Genomic DNA, 19,238 nt, shown 5'->3' with positions numbered 1-19,238 from the left:
TTGGGGGCTGACAAACTGAGCCCACCACCTGACAAGAAAGAGAGCATGACCTGAAAGACTTTCGTATAGAATACAAATACAGAGGTGCAGCAAAGGGCATAATTTTCCTGTGCTGTCTGTTGGAGAGAGAATATATTGTGCAACAACACTGAATTTAACTGTATGTACTGTTCCTGTAGGGCCACACTGGGGTTTTAATGAAGCAAGTGGCGAAGCTCCCACTGACAGGGTTTAGCCCTCAGCAACTTCAGCTCCTGAAGTTATTCTGTTACATATTATATGCAGAAAGAGGAAAGTTTCCAACCTATCAGGCTTTGATACAAACAACTTTTCCTATTTATGTCAAATGGATTAAGTGTGTCCTGTAAGCAGAGTGCAAAAATTTCTAAAAGGCTGGATTATTGAACAGTACAACGGAGTTTTAGAGAGAGATCACACAAGTGACTTTCCAAACTTACTCCCTGTGGTTCTGCACTCTCCAAATATATGGCAAATATATGGATCAGGCTTTTCAAAGGCATTAAGCACCCTGCCCCTGTGTTAAGAGCTGTATTACCTTGAATTCAAGTTAAAACCAGGTGTCTAACTTAGACAATCCCCAGTGTTTCATAGTTAAATGTTGCCATAAAGAGCAGCATTAGTTAGGACATAGTGAAATATCTCAGGGAAGTTCTGTTGACTTCAAAAGGAACAGGACTCAGCTCACCTTCTGATCTAAAGGGTTTGACACATAAACATGCCTCTGTCAGCTGCCCAGTAATAACTTGGTATATTTTGACCCTGTGACAATCCACAATAAATGGAAAATAATTAGATTTGCTGTTTTTCTCTTTAACTCATGGGAAAGCTACCCCATATTTGAAAAACAAGCTCCCCTAGGAATATGAGCTTGCATGTGGACTGAGGGAAGCTGTTGTGTGGTAGTTTGTTACATTGCAAACACTCATTCCTGTGTCAGAGCTCTGTGATACAGCATTTTCCATTTTTTCTAACTTCTCTTGTCTTTCCAGCTGCTTCTTTTCAAGTGCCATTTTCCCTAACAGAAAGGAAGAGAGGTTTAAGTCATGGCATTCATAGGCCAATACTGAAATTGTAGGTTTGATGCCCGTATACCATTTCTTTCTCTTTTCCTGACTGATGGAGATAAGCTGTATCCCATTGCCCTAAGGGAACAAGACCCATGGGGGTGGTTGCCTGCTGGTTCTCTAAGCTTAGAATAACATGATGCAAACTACACCTTTTCTTTACATGTGTAAGGGTTAGGTGGATGTTCACTCAGCCACTGGAGGCACCTGTCCTTTAAGGTGGCTTATGCCTGGAAGATGTCTTTATGATCAGCCAAACTGATCCAACTTCTGAAAACCTGGCAGGCACCCTCTGGTTCAGACTGTGGAAGACACTCATGGACAAATGATAGGAACATCCAGTTCTTTCATGTCTCTCTTGCTTGTAAAAAGATAATTTATTTATATAAGGAGGGTTTCAAGTGAGACCTGTGCAAACAAAACCCTGTTTGTGTTGTTGTGGAAGCTGTTGTGGGTCCTGAGCAAGCCCAGGAGGAATAAAGTGTTTCCAGAAGCCTGGGAAGGGCAGAGGTGGCTGGAATGCCAATGGAGAGAAAGGACTGGGTCTCCCTTCTCCAGTGCTGGACATTGGCTTTTCTCTCTCCCAAAGCCTGGGAAGGTGTCAGAGGTTCTCTGCAGAGAACCACCTGCCTGGTGAGACCCATGGTGAGCTCACACAGTGGTGTCTTGACCAGAGGTGTATTCAGGGTGGCTGAAGACACCATCCACTGTGAGCATTAGCTCTCTATTGGCAGTAACCAGCTATGGGATGAAAAGGCAGCAGGACACATTTGGTTCAAAGTTTATAATTAGTGGGCTATGAAGAGGAGTACAGTTCCTATCACAGGAGGGGCAAACTCAGAAAATAACATTTTATCAGTCCAAGGTGTGGGAAAATGAAACTTCTATGACATTCTGGAGAGGGGAGAGCATTGCTCTTGGTTTTACAGCAAGACAGTGGTGACTTGTACCTTCTAGAAAGCTGTGTGGGCCTTGCATGGGTCAGGCTCAGCTCCCTGGCATCATGACAGTGCTCTGGCAGAGCAGGAGGTCAGTACCAATATGTCCAATTGTTAAAAAAATATAGAAATACTTGTTGAGATAGCCTGAGATTAATGTGGGGCAACAAGTTACATCTAAGTTACATTTTTCTCAGAGAGCAGTGTCTCATGAAAGACTCACAGCTTTTCTTCAGTTCATATGGTGGCAAAAAAATATTTTAGCCACACTGCAGGCAGCCAGATAGTTCATAAAAAGATTCAGTAACTTAACATGATCTTACTTGTATAGAACTTGCTGTTCTTTGATCCAACTAACTCAATCCAGGAGGTCTTTAAAAGGAGAGAAATAAAGTGTTTCTAATTAAAAATTTGAAAAAAGTTTTCAAGAAAAAAAAAGCAACAACAGAAGAACATCTATTGTAGAATCATTTAATTTAGAAAGTTTCCTAATTCTCCCCATGTTTCGACATGAAATGTGGATCTGTGGCCAGCTCGTTAAGTGGGATCACTTGGCCACTGGCCCATGCACATGAGCAGCGAGCCAGTTTTTGCCCTACCTCCTCCTGGCACCGCTGATGTGCTGTGGTGTGCGGGAGGAGACACGTGGACATGAGCAGAAACACTGCAAAACTGGCAGAGTCAGCACTTGATTGGATGCCATTTTTACAGCTGTTGGATGTTTGAATTTGGGAAAGGAAAGCTAACTCGTGATTTTAAGACAAGGATAATTCCAGTCCTTTAGTGCCTCAAAAGAGGAGTGACCAGGAGTAACAAAATCTTTGAGATTTTGCAACTTGTGTGCACGTTTCTCCTTGTCAACTTCTTATGGTGACAAATTAGGAGAAAGGGTTTTTTTTTAATTTTGCTAAATCTTTGGGGGGAAAAACATGTATGATATTTTTAAAGTAGATTTAGGTCAGGGCAGAACTTATTTGATCTCGAGTTTCACTGCAATTTCATTCTCTCTGGCATCTGGTGCCCGTTTATAAGGTACAAAATAAGGAATCACTTAAAAGCATGTGAAAGCAAATGTGAAATTTGTGCTAAAACAATGCACTTGGGGATTTTAAGACAATAATTGACCCCTTCCTTGTTTGTCTGTCTAATGCTCACTTTGTTCTCTCTAGATCTCACAAGATATTGAATTTACTGGCTAGAGAAGGACTGCAGACTAGAGAAAACAGAAAAATTTGCTGAGAAAGCAGAAGAGGTTAGTGGAAAAATCTTGTTTTCTCTGGGCAAATAGTACTTATTCTCCTTGTGATCAACACCAGATACTCTCCAGCAATGGTTTCTTTTTCACTTCACCCCAAAAGAGTTCTTCTAACCAGAACTATTGTGTTTTACTGGTTTTACAGATCCAAAAAAAAAATTCAGAGCATCAAACAACCCATTTGAGATAACAGCAGATCAGTACTGAAAACCTTCCACCTCACAAATTCCCAGCTACCAAAGAGATTTAGAGACAGTGGTGACAGCCCTAAGCTCTCTTGCTCTTGTTCTGCACATTTGTCATGCTGCATGGTTTTTGGGTTCTTTTTGCAGGTAGATCTTAAATTTGTAATGTAAGGAAAGCTGGTGAGTGTTTTGTGGCTGGCAGGCTGGGAGGGAAAAACAATGTGCGGGGAGAGAAAAACTCTGGGGGATTCCTTGTGCTCAGTACAAAAGGAACAGTCAGTTCTGCAAACCCCTTGTACTTCGATGTGACACGGGTACCGTGAAACCTGCACACTGCCACCATGGTTTGAGTGCTTGTTCTTTGGATGAGAGTATGCAGCTTTTTCTGGAAACTAAGAATTTAGTGCTCCCTATGTGTCGGGTCCCATGCCTCAGTGCTGGGAGAGAGCTGCTGCAGACTTCACTGAATGTTCTGACAGTGGAAATGGGGGCAAGAGCCACAGTCTCAGTGGCATCTTTTCGGTGGTGTCTCTTGGTCTGCACCTGTTTCTTGGGTCCACTCATCCCAGACGCTTCCAGCTAATCTCCCTGTTCTAGGTGAGGCTCCTTCAATCAACAAATGCCATAATTTCAGGTTTTCCTATTCTAGCCCTTGGACTAATGCTGAGGTCTCCGGCCTTGGATTTAGTTCCTTGCTTCTCGGATGCCAAGCAGCTATTCAGATCCTGTAACCAGGCTTTCCTCACACTGGCAGAACGAATTACCAGCATGTCCTCATTGCTATCAATAAGCACGCTCTATTTTGTTTCTCAGCCTGTTAGTTTTACCTGTCCCCTACAGCAGGTGTTCAGCAGAGGAGGGATTGCATAGGCAGGCCCCAGTGCAGGACATCCATTTGTCTTGCTTGGAAATCCTGAGGTCTGATAATTAAGTGTTTCATTAAGCTCGATGCTGTGGTGGAGCCTGGAAAAGTTATGTGCTGTGTGTTAGAGCACTTTCACTTGCTGGAGCACAGGCCTCTCTGCTAGAAACAGCCACTGACGGAGAGTTGCGGCTGCTGCATCAGATAAAATCTTTGTCTGGAAGGATCCAGTCGGTCTCCAAGTGAGGGAGAGGAGCAGCTGACGGCAGCATGTCCCAGCAACATGCTGCACCACCTGCGACTTCTTCCACAGGAACCTCCCGAGCAGAAGCAGAACAGCTGAGAAGAGAAGACCTGTCCTGCCCAGGAGGAGACAGGAGAATTTTAGGGAGGCCCAGAAAGTCCCAGGGAGCTGGAAGACTGTCAGAAAGGAAAGACATGACTGGAAGGGTCCCAAAGACATGAAATGTGGCGAGGAGATTTTCTCTGCATCTTTAAATGAACTGGAAGGTATTTGAGTGTGGCTGGTTCCCTGTCAGCTCCTTATCACCATTTTCAGGCATCTCTCCAGAGCCTGTCAGAAAAAAGTGGTTTCTCAGTGAATCATTTGCCCTGATTAGTTCTGCTGCAGACACGTTAGGTGCAAGGCACTCTTTCATTTCTGTTGGAAGAGACCCTCAGGATCCTGGAGTCCAACCACAACCTAGCTCTACCATTAAATGGTTTTAACCAGGGCAGTAAGTTTTCTAAGCCTTTAACGCTGGCCGCAGTGAGACAGCACTTCCCTCAGAAATGGGTCAGGCCTGCACATGGAGCCTTCTGTGCCCTTTAGAAAGGGGTCTCCTCAAGCAGGACCAGCGTTTTTTGCTTTGTGGGAGCTGCTTTTGATGGAGGATGTAGGGTGACTCTCACCTCCCTCAATGTTGTAGTTTGGTTCTGCTTGCAAGGCCTCGTACCTATTCAGTAGGTTCAGTCCGGTCCATTCTTATTCGGGAACGGACCCTCCTCCTTCTCGGCTGGGCAGCAATGTGCTGCCATTGTGCTCTGTTCCTCAAGTCACCGCATTCCCCATCCAGGGCCTCATAACCAGTTGAACAGAGGCACCTGCTGGGAGGGTGGTGAGTCACTGCAGCTGGGACTCAGCCCACAATTCCTGGTTTCAGAGGCCAGCACAGGCACTGGGGCCCTGTGCTGCTGTGGTTTGATGCAGTTATACTGAGCTACATCACATCTCCATTCAAAATAATTTTTGTCCTCAGAGTCACTGCTCATCTTGATCAAAACAGTCATATTTCAGGAAGAACAAAATGAAAATTAAATGGCAAACAGTTCCAATAAATTGAGTTAGAAAAAGACTGATGCTCCCACTGCTCTTGGAATGTGCTCTAGTCAGTCACATCAGCATTGCGTTGGCCTGTCTGATTTTCCCAGGTGTCAGCTGAGCTTATGGGTTGTACCTGTACAAGGAAGAAAAACCTTGTATGATGCTGAGAAATCCCTGTTTAGGTGCCTATGCAGGGCACAGTCACAGTTAGATAAAGGGTGTTCTGTGGCTGGAAGAAAATGCTGTGGAGCATTTTTTTTACACCAGTGGGAATGACCTGTGGTTTCTGCTTTTCTATTCAGCCTGTTGTTTATTGCTCACAAACAATGGAAATAGCTCACATTTAAAGTGTTTGCTCATCTTAAAACCAAGACCCAATCAAAAAGGAACTCTTTGAAAGAAGTTTTCAGCAATAATTTATTTCACTATAATATGAACAAGCTTGAACTGAAACTTTTATGACCTATGACTTGTCAGATTTTTCTTCACAGACCTTACCCTTTAGCACATTTTTCATGATAATACAAACCAATCTGTTTATTATTTTCAATTTTAAAAAGTAAAAAATTATTGCATCCTCATGAAAATTGCTTCATTGTTGGGCCGTTTGAGTGGTCAATGTAATATATCATTGTTTGATCTGGCAGAATCATCTATTTATAAGCTAGTATGTGTCAAACTATTTTTTTGGCAAAACTGGGAAGACACCTGGTTTAGTTTAGATTCCTCGCTATGTAATTCCAAACATCTCTCAATCCTCTTGGATTGAAAACGCAGGCTAGCATCCAGACTTAAGAGTGCTGCTGTCATTCACAAGATGCTCAGGGGCCTCTGCTCTCAAGGTTCATGAGATCATAAATTATTTTTTAATTTTTCTTTTTTCCTAGTTCAAGTCTAGGCACAAACCCAAAGTAGGGTACAGATTAAATGTAAGTGAGGTGCAGCCAGTTCCCTTCACAGTTTCAGAGGCTTGCCTGTATTGACCAAGAGGAGGCAGCAAGGCAGTCAATGAAAATCTCCCCATGAGATCAGGAGGAGTGGGGCCACCTCTGCAGAGCTGTTGTAAAACTTGGGAAGGCAGCACGACCCTGGGCCACATTTGGGAATGAGAATTAGAAATGTTGTTTCTGCAGCCAAGTTTAAGGGGGGTGATGATTGACTTGCTGTTGAAAGGCACTGCTCCATACAGTGCAATTGTGCCTTTACAGAGGTATCTTTGGAGTTTTCTTGTTCCCTCTTGTTAGAGCTGATGTATGACGTACTGTATCAGTACTATATTTTAACAGAGCTCCCCTTCGAATTAGCTTGATCATGCTGTTAGAAAAGATTCAGGATGTACATGTCACTGTTGCTTGGTTGTAAAGTTCAAGAGCTCGTACTGATGGATTCATATTAATTTCAACTATAATTGTTTACAGGTCTCATAAGGGGCACTGGGATCATCATTGTCAAGTGACTGGTATGATGAAAGTTGTAGTTTGCAATACTGTGAGAGCAAGAGAGGAGGTTGAGACAGGAGAAGAAAGGTGTAGATCCTGACCAGGTGCTGTGTTCCTGTTTAAACCAATGAACCTGATCCTTTCTGCCCAGTAACACCATACCATTGCGTCGCCACCATGTTCAGCCTTTAGCAGGCTTTGTTTTTCCTCTGTGGTGGATCTTCTAACTGAGAAGGAGCCCTTTGCAAGGAGCTGGCCAGTTGTCTAAATAGGCTTCAGCCCCTCTTGATTATTTTCTCTTCATCCTCCTGGTGAGGGAGATAGGTGGTCTGGAAAACAGAGTCTGAGTGAAATGGTTCATGCCCAGAGCAGCTAAGCAAAACTATGCTTTGAGGCCAACTTATTTTTCATAATTTATGTTGTAATGTAAGCCAATGCAGTAGTTTAAGACAAATTTATTTTAAGTCTTAAAGGGCAAAGGACTTGTATATTTAACCACAGGCTAAGTTTGACTAAAGTATACTGAAGTCAGCAATGCCTGTTTCCGCAGTGACCTCCTATCTCCTAGTAGGCAAAGTCCTTCTGTTTCTGCAGCCTGTGTTTAGATACTCCTCAGTAATACAACATTGCTCTGGGAAGAAGAAATGGAGCTTGATTGTGAGTGGACAAGTCCTTATTAGTGGCAGCTCAACACTTAACCATGTGGTGAGCAACAGTGTGTTGCCATTTCTAATGTGTGTTAGGCACTGGGTTGTGCACTGAATGAAGAGTTAGGCACCCAAAACCAGTGCTGACCTCGGCCAGCTGGCTGGGAGGGCTGTGAAAGGCTGCCAAAAGAAACAGCCAAGAGAAAAGGGTGTCTGAAATATTTCCTCTCGTGGTACTTGAAGTACCTGCAGGCTGGATTTAACCAGCTTTATGAGATTGTCCTTCACAGCCCAAAGCGGTCTGTGGTGCTGTGCTGCTCCATGGGACAGGCTTTCTGTCCAAATGCGGCCAGGTGGGGTGACAGTGGTGACAGACCTCAAGCTACAACACTTGGCAAGGTGGAAGAGATAACACTTTAGACCTTCCTTGGCCCAGAGGGTTTCTGATCCTCCTCTTTCCATTTCATACTGGATAATAACTTGGGATGAGGGAAGGGGATTCTCCAGCTTTCCCATTGAAGCTGCCAGGGCCAGACGGAGCATTACTCTAGCCACAGGAGATATTTTCCAGTGGTCTCAGTTTTTAAAACTCTGTACATATTTCACTGGGTGCCTCCATAACGCAAAATTTAGAAACTATTGAGTTTCATGGAGTTTGTGTCTTCTTGGACTCTGATATCTGAAATCCATCCAGCTTGCACTGTAGGTACCCAAGTGGTTTGCTGGATTCTCCCCTAAATACTTCTTCCGCTCAAAATATGACGTGTCACCTTCCTACTAAAGGAATATCTTCTCTGATAAGTCCATTCCTTTTCTTAGTTGTCTTACACCAACTCCAGGCTATTTAAATGAATGGAAGTTGCATGGATATGCATGACAAATAGCTTTATTTAAAACCAGGCGGTAACTGTGCCAGCCTCTGATGGTTTCTGGGTCTGAAAAGATAGATAAGGTAAGAACCTAGAGAAGGTAAAAGAAAATGTTGTCAGGAGTCAGTAAATGGGCTACATTTTCTGCTTTTGCATTAGAGGTTCTTTCCTGTAACTCTTGCAGAAGCAGTGGGACAGACTATCCTCCACTATATCATTTCTTTGATCATATATTGGGCTTGAGTTGTTATCCAGTAAGAGAAAGCAGGATGTTGTGGATTGGAAGTGTTTCATACTGACTCTGTGTAGACTGAGAAATCAGTCCTGCAGACAGTGAGACTTTTTCATTTTTGTTTTTCCTGTGCTAGTAGATCACTGTAGAAACAGCACTTTCCAGCTTCTTAAAAAATAAGAAATATTGTGACATCTTTCACAGCTTTTAAATGTAATATTTAATTTTTAAACAGATCCATCTCTCTGTCCAGAGCCTGGGACAATTGCAAACTTTAGTAGTTTAACATTCCTTTAAAAATGTGAACATCTTGAGCTGTTTCTTAGATGGTGACTTGCCCATCCTTGAAGGATGTTAATTACCTTCAGTTTCCTATAAGGGATGGCTTTTTATTTCTTGTTTAGCCCGTTTTCAGGGTCCCAAGATCTATTATGTTAATCTCAGGTTTTTGAAACACTGTGTCACCTCTACCACTGTAGGGCTTTGTTGAAAACTTAGTCTTTCTTGAACACAATGAGCCATCATGTTCCCAACAGTTCGAGAGCAGAGTAATAGGACTATGACTCAAAATGCTTGCATCAGGCTTAAGAATGTCTTTTCACGTTACAGTCAATTACACATCTTTATTCTGCTCCCTTAATACTTCTGACCTCTCTGCTTCTTAGTGTACCTGTTCATTACAGCTAATGAGGTCAGTCTTTTATATTTGTCCTTAATATCATAAGACTAAAGAGGACGCAGGACACTGCATTTTGTCTCCCATAAGCGCTATGGAGTCCCAACACAGGAACCTTCTTAGCTGCTTCCAGTTCTGTACATATCACAGTAAAAAGTATAGCCTGATCCAGTGGTGGAGGCATAGATTTGTTTTATGAGTGTGTTATACAAAACGCCACAAGCTAGTAGATTCTGATTTTTATTTGGTGGTAATCTTGATCAATAGCAGCTAAATCATTTACAGAAGAAAAATAAATGGGAAGAAAATTTCACATTTATATTCCAGCTGTGCAAAGGGATCTTGGTTTTCCCCCATCCTCTCTTCCCAGAGCTTGTCAGCAGTAGGAATTCATACTAATAAAAACCAGACTTACTTCCAATGCAGGTGTTTCTAGAGTGATTGTAATCTTTCTGAGGAACTGCGTCTGCAAGAAATCTCATCATTACAGGCAAGGCAGAAGTTATGAAGTAAGGTGCCTCTAAAGCAGTGAACTGGCAATTAAAATAATATTATAGGCTCTGAGACATGGAATTGCATGGGGAGTTTGGAAATACAGTAAAGATAGTTCTGAAGATGTCCTTATGCCACCAAAATCTTTGAAGCCTGCAGCAGCATAATGACTGGCAAAGGCAAATCAATGTGATTAGGTAGTGCTGAAATACAACTTTTGAAGATTAAGCTGTATTACTAAGATCAGGAGCCCTTATCAAACAGTCCCAGCAGACTGCCCTAAGTCATATGCCCTAAGTCATCTAGGAAATGGCTGCAGAAAAGTAAAGTGCTGATTCTTGTGAAAATAGCATTTTACTGCTTGTGAAAGTCCCTCGGATGACAGTCTTGGAGACTGGGGTCTGATTTCCTCATGCAGAGCAGCAACATAAGGTTTGGTGCATTATAAACTGAGTGGTCTCACGCTGCATTTGGAACAAGATTTAATTGAGATGGAAATTGATTAACAGTTGCTAATCAAGGCCACATTTTCTTCTAGCCTCTCAGTTGGTGCATGTGAAACATTTGCGAATGGTTGTCATTCCAAGCTGAAGTTTTAGCAAGAGCAGGATAAATTTACACATGTAAAGTGTATATGCCATAACCTGCCAGGAGTTTTTCAGAGTCTGAGTAGAGTTGTCACAGAAGGGTGGCACTGGGAAAGGTGGAGTGGACCTCAGCTTCCTCATGGCAACACTGTCCCCTTCTGCTCACCCTTGCTGCTGCTGGCAGATCTTATTCTAGATCTTTCTTGGTTGCCTGGGACTGAGATTCCTTTCCCCTAAAGCTCATCACTACTCTCAGCCTTCCAGTCATAACAGGATATTGTCCCTACAGCAACTTTTTGAGGTGAGAAGTGATTTCCATACAATCAGATGGAAAAATAGGTGATTCTCTAGGACATATGTCAGGATTTGAACCCTCGAGTGCCAGTCCAAAACACTATTTTTGAGATAATCCATCCTGCATTCTGCTTTGTGGTGTAAAACCAGCTGACACATGGATGGGTGGCACAGAAAATTAAACTGTCCCTTCTCAACTACAGGCATGACAGTCCTTTGATTTTTGCGTCATTACTTGTAGAGAGACAAATGAAAGGAATCCTTCAGTGTCATACAGCCATGACCTAAAGTCAAAAGGCTGTCTAAGTAGTTACTGTCCAAGATCCAGTTGTAGAAAGAAAAACTCTTGCCAAATCAGCTAGAGAAAGTTGACTGAAGTATGTTTGAACAGATAGATTGCGCAGGCATCTATGCAGCTGGCTCAATAGAGGAAACAGTTATTCCAGGGTAATTGGAAGCAACTATGTGCGTATATGTATAAAAAATATCTAGAAATATGTATCGCATAATTTTTCTAGTTGTCATCATTTCTCTTAGTGAGAAGTCCGAAATCCAAGGGCAGTGGGGGAAGAACTCAAACCTAGAAATTCAGTGTTGGTACCCTCCTGTCCCCACATAATCACCTATTTCATCATAGGGGTACATGGATCTGATATCGCTGGGCAGTTGTGCTGTGCAGTGGGAGGTGGTGTTTCAGATCCACTGGCCAGCCATCCCATTCTGTCCTGCCTTAAGAAGTCCTACCGGATGTCCTTTGCTTCATCATATATTGTGAAACATGGAAAAGCCACTTGGTTTAGTGAACCTGGTTGCTAAATCCACAGGTGGGGCTTTCATCGACAGCTAAATACCAATGCAGAACCATGGCAAGTATTTGTTAGCAGAACATTTCAAACGCTCCATTCTTCATTAATTTCTATTCTGGGACTTGGCATTTTGTATTTGTTTTGGGATACTGCAAGAAGAAAATCTGTTCCCTTCACAGCCCTTTTCCTTCCCTGCCAACCCATCTGCCTTGGGCAGGACCCAGCTGCTTGGACCTGGTCTTTCTAGTGGTAATTAAAGGGTTAAACTGAGCCCCAAGCACTTGTTCTTCCAACATACCCTGCACTCCTCACTCTCCAGGATTTATGGTCATCTAGTCACATGTTAAAAAGATTATGGGAAAAATATGTAAATGAAAGTTAATAAGTGTAGCGAGTAGTGTAAAAACAGACTTATTAGCAACAGGATGCAAGGCTCTGCACATGCTACATTTCTGTTGCTGGAAACTTCATCAAAGAACTTTCCAAAGCTGCAAGGCCCAGCTGGATTTTACATCTTTATGTGCCAGCCCTGAGCCAAAGCTGAATTCACAGGTGAAGCTGACACCGCAGCATATGGGGACGTGCCTGGGCTGCACGTCCATCCCTCCTGGGCTGCGGTTCTGGCTCCCAGGAGAAGTCAAGGTCTTCTCAGAAAGGTGGTTTTGGGGAGAACTTTGCTAAAAGTAATAACTTTTTTGAAATGGTGCAAAGGACAGCTTTGCTTCCGCATTCGGAATTTAATGAGGCTTTGATCTTTAGGCTGAAAATACATGTCCCAGCTATTCGTTTTCCAGGCCCGTTGGAGCTTTTCCCCCTCTGGAGCCTACACGTCTTTTTGCCAGCAGCCCACAGAGCGGTGCTTTAACCTTGTTTTTTCCTCCCATTGCTGGCAGAGAAGTTTGAGAAGATTTCAGGAAAAGGTCTAGATTGCAAAAATTGGGAATTAATATTATTTAAGTATCAAACAGTTAGCTATACTTAAACTACACTCTGCAGAGCCCCTCTTAAATTCCATAGCAGAGGCTGTCAGCGTACCAGGCTGCATCCCATGCTGCAGCCTAGAGACGTAGCCAAGGTCCCCACTAAATTCCCTGTCTGTGATGGCGTTTTCTCTCTGATTGCCCCAACACCGATGTCTTTGCATCACGAGCATTCATGGCTGCTGCAAGAGTCAGCTCTGCACTGCTCCAGCTGCTGGGACGACACCAGTGGGCGCGGGGCCTAGATCCACGCTGTGCGTGCGCGAGCCAGGGATTCTGCTGTACACATTGATCGAGAACCAGATGAGCGTATTCAAATCACCTTGAATCTGGTCTTTGAAACCTCAGACTGAGGCAGCTTTTAAAGAAAAACCCAAGCCCTCAAACAATAACAACAAAACCAGCATGTGACTAAAAGCTGCAATGAGGCACTGCCAGGATTCCTCTTGGCAACCTGTCATTCTAAGAATCTGCTTCTTGCCACACTTGCACGAGGCACATTATTGAACATTTCCTGACTATTTGCCCAGGATGCTATAAATGCTGTCCAAATAGCAGGGTCTCGCCTGCCGCTTTGATACATCTGGCTAAATTGCATTAAGCAGCACGCCAGAGGCTGATGGAGTCCCCACAGGACGTGCTCCGTCTGTCAGGCTCTCCAAAGAGCCCGGGTGATGAATGATAGCACTAACATTAAACAGCTTGCCTCTGATGTTTTTCAAGTGTCCCTCCCCAACAGCTCGCCTGCTGCCCTGACTTCTAGGAGATAACCCAGCATAACAGAACATTACCTCATTAAGAAAGCTAGTTCTAATTAAAAACAGACAGGGCATCACCTCCCTTGTATTAGGTTGGAGGGTCCACCCTGCCATTTAAATTCCTCTTTGGAAGATTAATCTCCATACACATTGCAAAGAGTGACGTTCTTAGAAGTAGCAAATACTAGGTGTAATGAAAGTGAGCATCAACAATAAAAATGGTAGTTACAGGGCCTTCAGATGTTCGTGCCATACCCTGGATGGGGGTATGTGTATGTGTGGGGTGTGTGTGAGAGAGATCTCTCCATCCCTGGCTTAGAAGAAATGGAGAGACATGATTTTGTCCAAACTCCACGTTAATACCATCCAGACCTACTAAGGCCCAGTTTCTGTATCACTACAGTATCTCTGTCTGTACCCAAAGAAGCAGCACACTGGCTGAGCGATGTCAAGAACAATTCATGGGACACCCATAGCAAAGCCTTCTACAAACATCCTGTCACATGAGCTCCTCTCTTCCTCCCATTACTTTGAATTCCAGGGTAAAGAAAGGCCAGGTAAGAGCTGGATTTGGCCGGCCGCGAATGGATGGAAAAGAAAGGGGAAAATGAATCATACCATGAACTTACAGCTCAGTTTTCATGGCATGCAGGTTTTTTCTTCCTTGATGACTCTCTGGTTTATTTTAAACCAAAGGTTCTAAGTTCAAAAATGACTTAATTTGGAATAATTTGAAGCAAGCCAGTAGCATCACTTAAGTTACTTACTACTTATTTTACCTTCTATTCCTACAGAAAGCTTGATGCAGAGCACTGCCATGATTTATGCAGAATTCCCATTGGAGGAGCAGCCTGACACAATGGAAGCACTTTTAGCTGCAGGATTTTACTGCCACCACCTGACTGACAAATCTACGGTCCCCAGGCCACCAGCACTGCCTGTGACAATAGCACAAGCTTCAGAGCACCCATTCTACACTGCCCCTCAGGTATGCCAATACAAGAGGTTGTGTTGTCTGCCAGTGAAACAAAACCTGTTTTTTTTTCCACATGGATCAGTTTCCTGGAATGGTTTGTCACCCAGCCGCCCCCAGCAGTGGTACCCAGGTCTGCCAGGTGAGATAAAGTGAAAAAAAAACAAAAAACAAAAACTAACCACCCCAGAAGCAGCAATAAGTATAACCTGTGTCTGATCTGTGGGGCACTGTTTTCAGCATGGCAGTAGAAGGAGAATAGCTTTGCCATAGTCTTGGCTGTTCACCTCTAACCTCAGAGCACCAGAGCTCAGCACTTCCCCTTCCAGAGGCCCCACGTTCAACCTCTGTTACTGACAGCCTGCCTAGGAGCCCCTTGTTTGGATGGTGTGTTCAGTTCATATTAAACTGGTCAGTAGCCAAGATATCAGAGTACCTATGGATTCACATTTCTTTCAGGAAGCCCAGAGGTCCAGAAGTGTTGTGGTTATATCCAATATGCACACAGCTGACAATAACCTGTTTTGTGAATATGTACTCACCTTATCAGGTGCCATCTGCTCGACTGAATGAGAGTTTCCCAGTTACTCAAATCACAATTATGTTAAATTATGATGACTTGTGTGCTCAGCAGCCTTTTTTTTTTCATTGATAAGATGATCCTTGAAGCCATTAAAAGATTACTTAATAACCCACTATACTGGAAAACCTTTATAACACAAAAGATGCATTTTAAGTAGTAAACATCATGTAAACAGTCAAATGCAGTTGTCTCTGGGTGAAAAAGCCAAAGAGGTTTGTTTGGGCAAGGGAGACATAACAGAAAAAAATACGTGTTTAAATATCTATGGGTACAGCCTGGATTTTCTAGTTTGCAGTGTGTCATTTTGGTACAGGCATTTAATGACACACCCTCCATAGCCCTTTCCCATTTTGGACATCCTTTGAAGCAGCACCTCTAGAAGACTTAACGAGACTTTGTGACCCGAAGAGAGTCTGAAATGCAGATGACATAGGCAATAATTTCAGGTCACGGTGCTGCCTGCACTTTGGCAATATATTGTGAAAAGTGCTGAACAAAACCCATATATTTGGTCAAGGTGGGGCCACAGTGCTGCTTAATTAGCTGGTCTCTTTGACAAAACATCTAGAACCACTCAGTATCATCTGTAATTTTATCACACATTGAGTGGAAACAGGTATCCTGGAAGAAGGCTACTTGTCTGCTGTGCATGTCTCTCCCTTAGCAAATATTTGGCTCAGAACCTAAGCAAGGGAATTGAGATTTAAGCCTGAAACACTAGACTTAATGCTCACCTTAATGTGCATGTAGGGACCTAAGAATGGATTTTGAGGGGAAGAACCAATTTGGATCCTTGCCCAAATTTTAGTCCCCAGTGTCAAGACTCAAGAATGATCAGGTGCAATCAAAAAAAAAAAAAAAAGTTTCTTATTTCTGTGTTCTTCAATTTCTGGTTCCTGTCAGTGCTCAAAGTGAGATTGTCAAGTACTCCAAGAACATCTGTTTTTTAGCAAGATCCGAAATATCAGGAAGACATGGAAGTGTACCAAGAAAACCTGTTATCAGGAGATCATCAGTCTCATTATAGAAGGTCATCTGGAGAGAGCAGGAAGCCTTAGCAAGGCTAATAGACATTTAAGGTGCTTCTGTCAGTAGTTACAGCACAATTTTATGGGGTTCTCAGAACCATAACTGACCTTACTGCTCCACATGGCATCCTAGCTCTCCATTTATGGTGGTATTCAGACTTGCAGGCAAATTTTTTTAATTCATTAAGCATTCTCCCTGTTATGAATATGATCCAGAACTCTTCATGATGCTTCAAAATGTTACAGGTTTAAAATAACAAAACAAACCCAGGCAATAAGTGACTTTTTCAGTTTGCTTTTGAATAATCTGCCATAGTCATAAAATCAAAGGGGAAATAATGAAATCCAATATTCACACATGTTAATAACAAAGTGGAAATGGCTTTTAAAAACTCTCAGCCTCAGTCTGTGCTGCATCCTTCGTAGCTTCCTAAGGGATCCCTTAAGGGATATAAGTGGCACATGTTCTGGTAGAGCAGAGAAGACTTCTCTCCTTCAGTGGTAAGACCCACACTTCCATGCTAAAACTGTTGAGTTCCGTATTCTCACTCTCACTTGCGCACAAGGAGATAACGACAAATTAAACTGCTTGCAGCTGAGGAAATTGCTAAAGGAGAGGGTAGAAATTGCTGATCTCAGAGTGTTCAAGCTCAGGATCTCAGTGTTCAGTTTATTTCGCACTGACGTTACACATCTGTCCCTCAGAAATGCGTACATCTCATTTCCAAATTCATCTCGGGTTACTAGTAAGCTGTTGCTCTTCTCTTCCGCCCATCAGAACCTTTGTAGCCATAACAGGGCAATTCTTAAAACATCCTACTTTCTTCCTTCCCCAAACTAGGTCATGTTCTACCATTCTGCTGTTTTACATGGGAAAGTTTGATGAAATCTTTCAATTGTTTCTTCTTTGGTTCATCAGTTCCTCTAGCAGATAGAGTTTTTTTTCCTCAGTAACTTAACACAGTACCAATGGACATTCCTTCACTGTACTGTTTTCCAAGCCACTTGCTTGCAGCTCTGCTCAGTTACTAGTGCACTTGCCCCAGAGCACTGGTAAGAAGTGCTGAATTCTGACTGGTTAGGTCTAGTGTAATAGATCGGATTGTTTGACTGTTCTCCCCTCGAGGAAGGCTGGCATGTGGTTCTGTAGATATGGCGCACTTGAAGGTTGTGGAGTCTTCTACAGTTAACCCAGACCTCAATTTAATTTTCAGATAACTGTGCAATAGAACTGACCCCATGAACTGTCCCAACACCATACAATGGATTTGCAATCTCAAAACAGCTTTCAGAAGGGCCAGGGCAGCCATGGCTCAGGAATACCTTACCTGCAGATTCCCTTCTTGCTGAAGATCACATGACAGGATCATTTTGTCACAGTAATCTTCAAAAAGCTAGCATAATATCTTAGCATGTTGTTGTTCTGCACAGGGAGATGTGGGGAAAAGTAGAATGATAAAACAAAGCAAATGTTGGCTGACAGATGTTTCCTGACAGAAGGACAAGGAGGATGCACTGTTCTACAAAGAGAAGTCTAGCAAGTCATGGCAGGTGGGAGGTTATCTCTCTTACATCTGGCCTAACAAATGCAGATATTGGGTACATCCAACTTCCTAATGCACTGGAATCATAGAATCATTTCAGTTGAAAGAGACCCTTGAGATCATCAAGTCCAACCATACCCTAACTCTAGCACTAAACCATGTCTCTGAGAACCTTGTCTAAACACCTTTTAAACAACTCCAGGGATGGTGACTCTATCACCTGCCCAACACAAAGCCTATTACCAGAAGGTCTCCTCCTTACAGGCTGAGCAAGTAAAGGACAACCTTGCTGACAAGACCAGGAGACAGTGTCTTTATAGCCCCAGTTACTTCACTCATCAAGGTAATTGGTTTCAGCTGAAAACAGCTACACCCCTTCACGCCTGCCCCTTGGCAGGCTAAGCAGGCACCTGCACTAACTAGCCAGGGCCTTTTTTTTTTTTCTTCTTCTTTTTTTTTCTTTTTTTCCCCCAATGTTTCTGTTAATGTATTAGGCCACTAAGCAAGATCCAGATTTTTAGAAATTCTGTACTAGCAAGACCTCAAGAAATTCTGTTTCTCTGTAAATGAGTAAACTCTCACGTGAGCCTGTGACATCTTGAGGCAGTACCTGCTGTGTTTGATGGGAGTGTATGAATACCCATGCCTTGACCTGCAATGCTGCATGAAGATGTGGGAGTTATTTTGCAGCTGCCTGCATCTGACAGGTAAACTCCTGTACTTCTCCACTAATGCAGAAACTGAGGGCTTTTTGAATGTAGTTAGATATTTGTGTTAACTTCTTTCACTGCAAGCTGAGGCCTTAAATAACATAAGACTTGAAAACAGAGCTGAGCAGAAAATTTTTCTCTCATTCTCTAAAAAACTGGGAATCTCCAGCTTTTTCCCTGCTGAGAGTCATTACAAAACCAGAAACAGCTCACAATAGACTAAACTTATTCCCCTGGGATGTGGTAAAGCCCATCTTCTATCCAGGCCACGCCTCACTCAGGATATTCTGAGTTGTCTTGGCATCAAGTAGCAGATGCATTTCTGAAGAGTTTTAACAAAGACATTTTCCAGCAGAAGACATGTCAAAAAGGTCCTAACCAGACCTTACAATAGAGTCAATCGGTCATACGTTTTGGGAGGCTCAATGGTTAATTCCAGCTTCTAGTTCTGTTGCAGGCAGGATTTGACACAGCTGGGACTGGTTAAATAAGAAACTTGAGACTTGCGATGACACTATTGCAGGCCTAAACATTAGCTTGGGCTAATGACAACAGATCTCTCTCCTCTCAGCGCCAAAGGTAACAATCAAAATAGTCTTGGATGTGTCTTGCTCATTTGCAGACCCAGGATGTTTCAGGCTGTACTGCACTAATCCCCTCGCACAGACCGTGTTGTGATCTTTCCTTACAGCAAGCAAACAAGGCACACTCTCAACCTCAGTTTCTCACTGATACTTAGTCTCCCTATTTTAACTTTAACTTTTCAATTCCCACAACCCCCTTCCAAAGGGGAAAGGACTCTCATTCTCCACAAGCCCTCCAGAACATAAACACAACACGAACCTTCGGATCGAAGAATTTATTTGCCTAAGAAAACTTTTCCAGAGAATGAACTAGTTCCTGACTGTAGAATTAGAGTTTAGCCATATAAATTCACTTTGGGGTCTGTAGTACAGGATATGAACATGAAT

At 43.0% G+C, this 19,238-nt stretch overlaps 1 long non-coding RNA gene across 2 annotated transcripts in view; it reads left to right on the top strand.

Moving 5' to 3' along the window:
• The window catches only part of LOC309440345, a 78,615-nt gene that overhangs the window by 23,553 nt on the left and 35,824 nt on the right, over positions 1-19,238 (top strand). For both annotated transcript variants that reach the window (XR_014184172.1, XR_014184173.1), the window contains exons 2-3: positions 3,193-3,275; positions 14,224-14,417. This is a non-coding gene — a long non-coding RNA (uncharacterized lncRNA). The remainder of the gene's footprint in view (positions 1-3,192; positions 3,276-14,223; positions 14,418-19,238) is intronic.

The sequence above is a fragment of the Streptopelia decaocto genome (assembly GCF_964273445.1).
Source record: "Streptopelia decaocto genome assembly, chromosome: 5".
NCBI lineage: Eukaryota > Metazoa > Chordata > Aves > Columbiformes > Columbidae > Streptopelia > Streptopelia decaocto.
The sequence above is the reverse complement of the archived record's forward strand: the minus strand, read 5'-3'. Positions and strand labels throughout refer to the sequence as shown.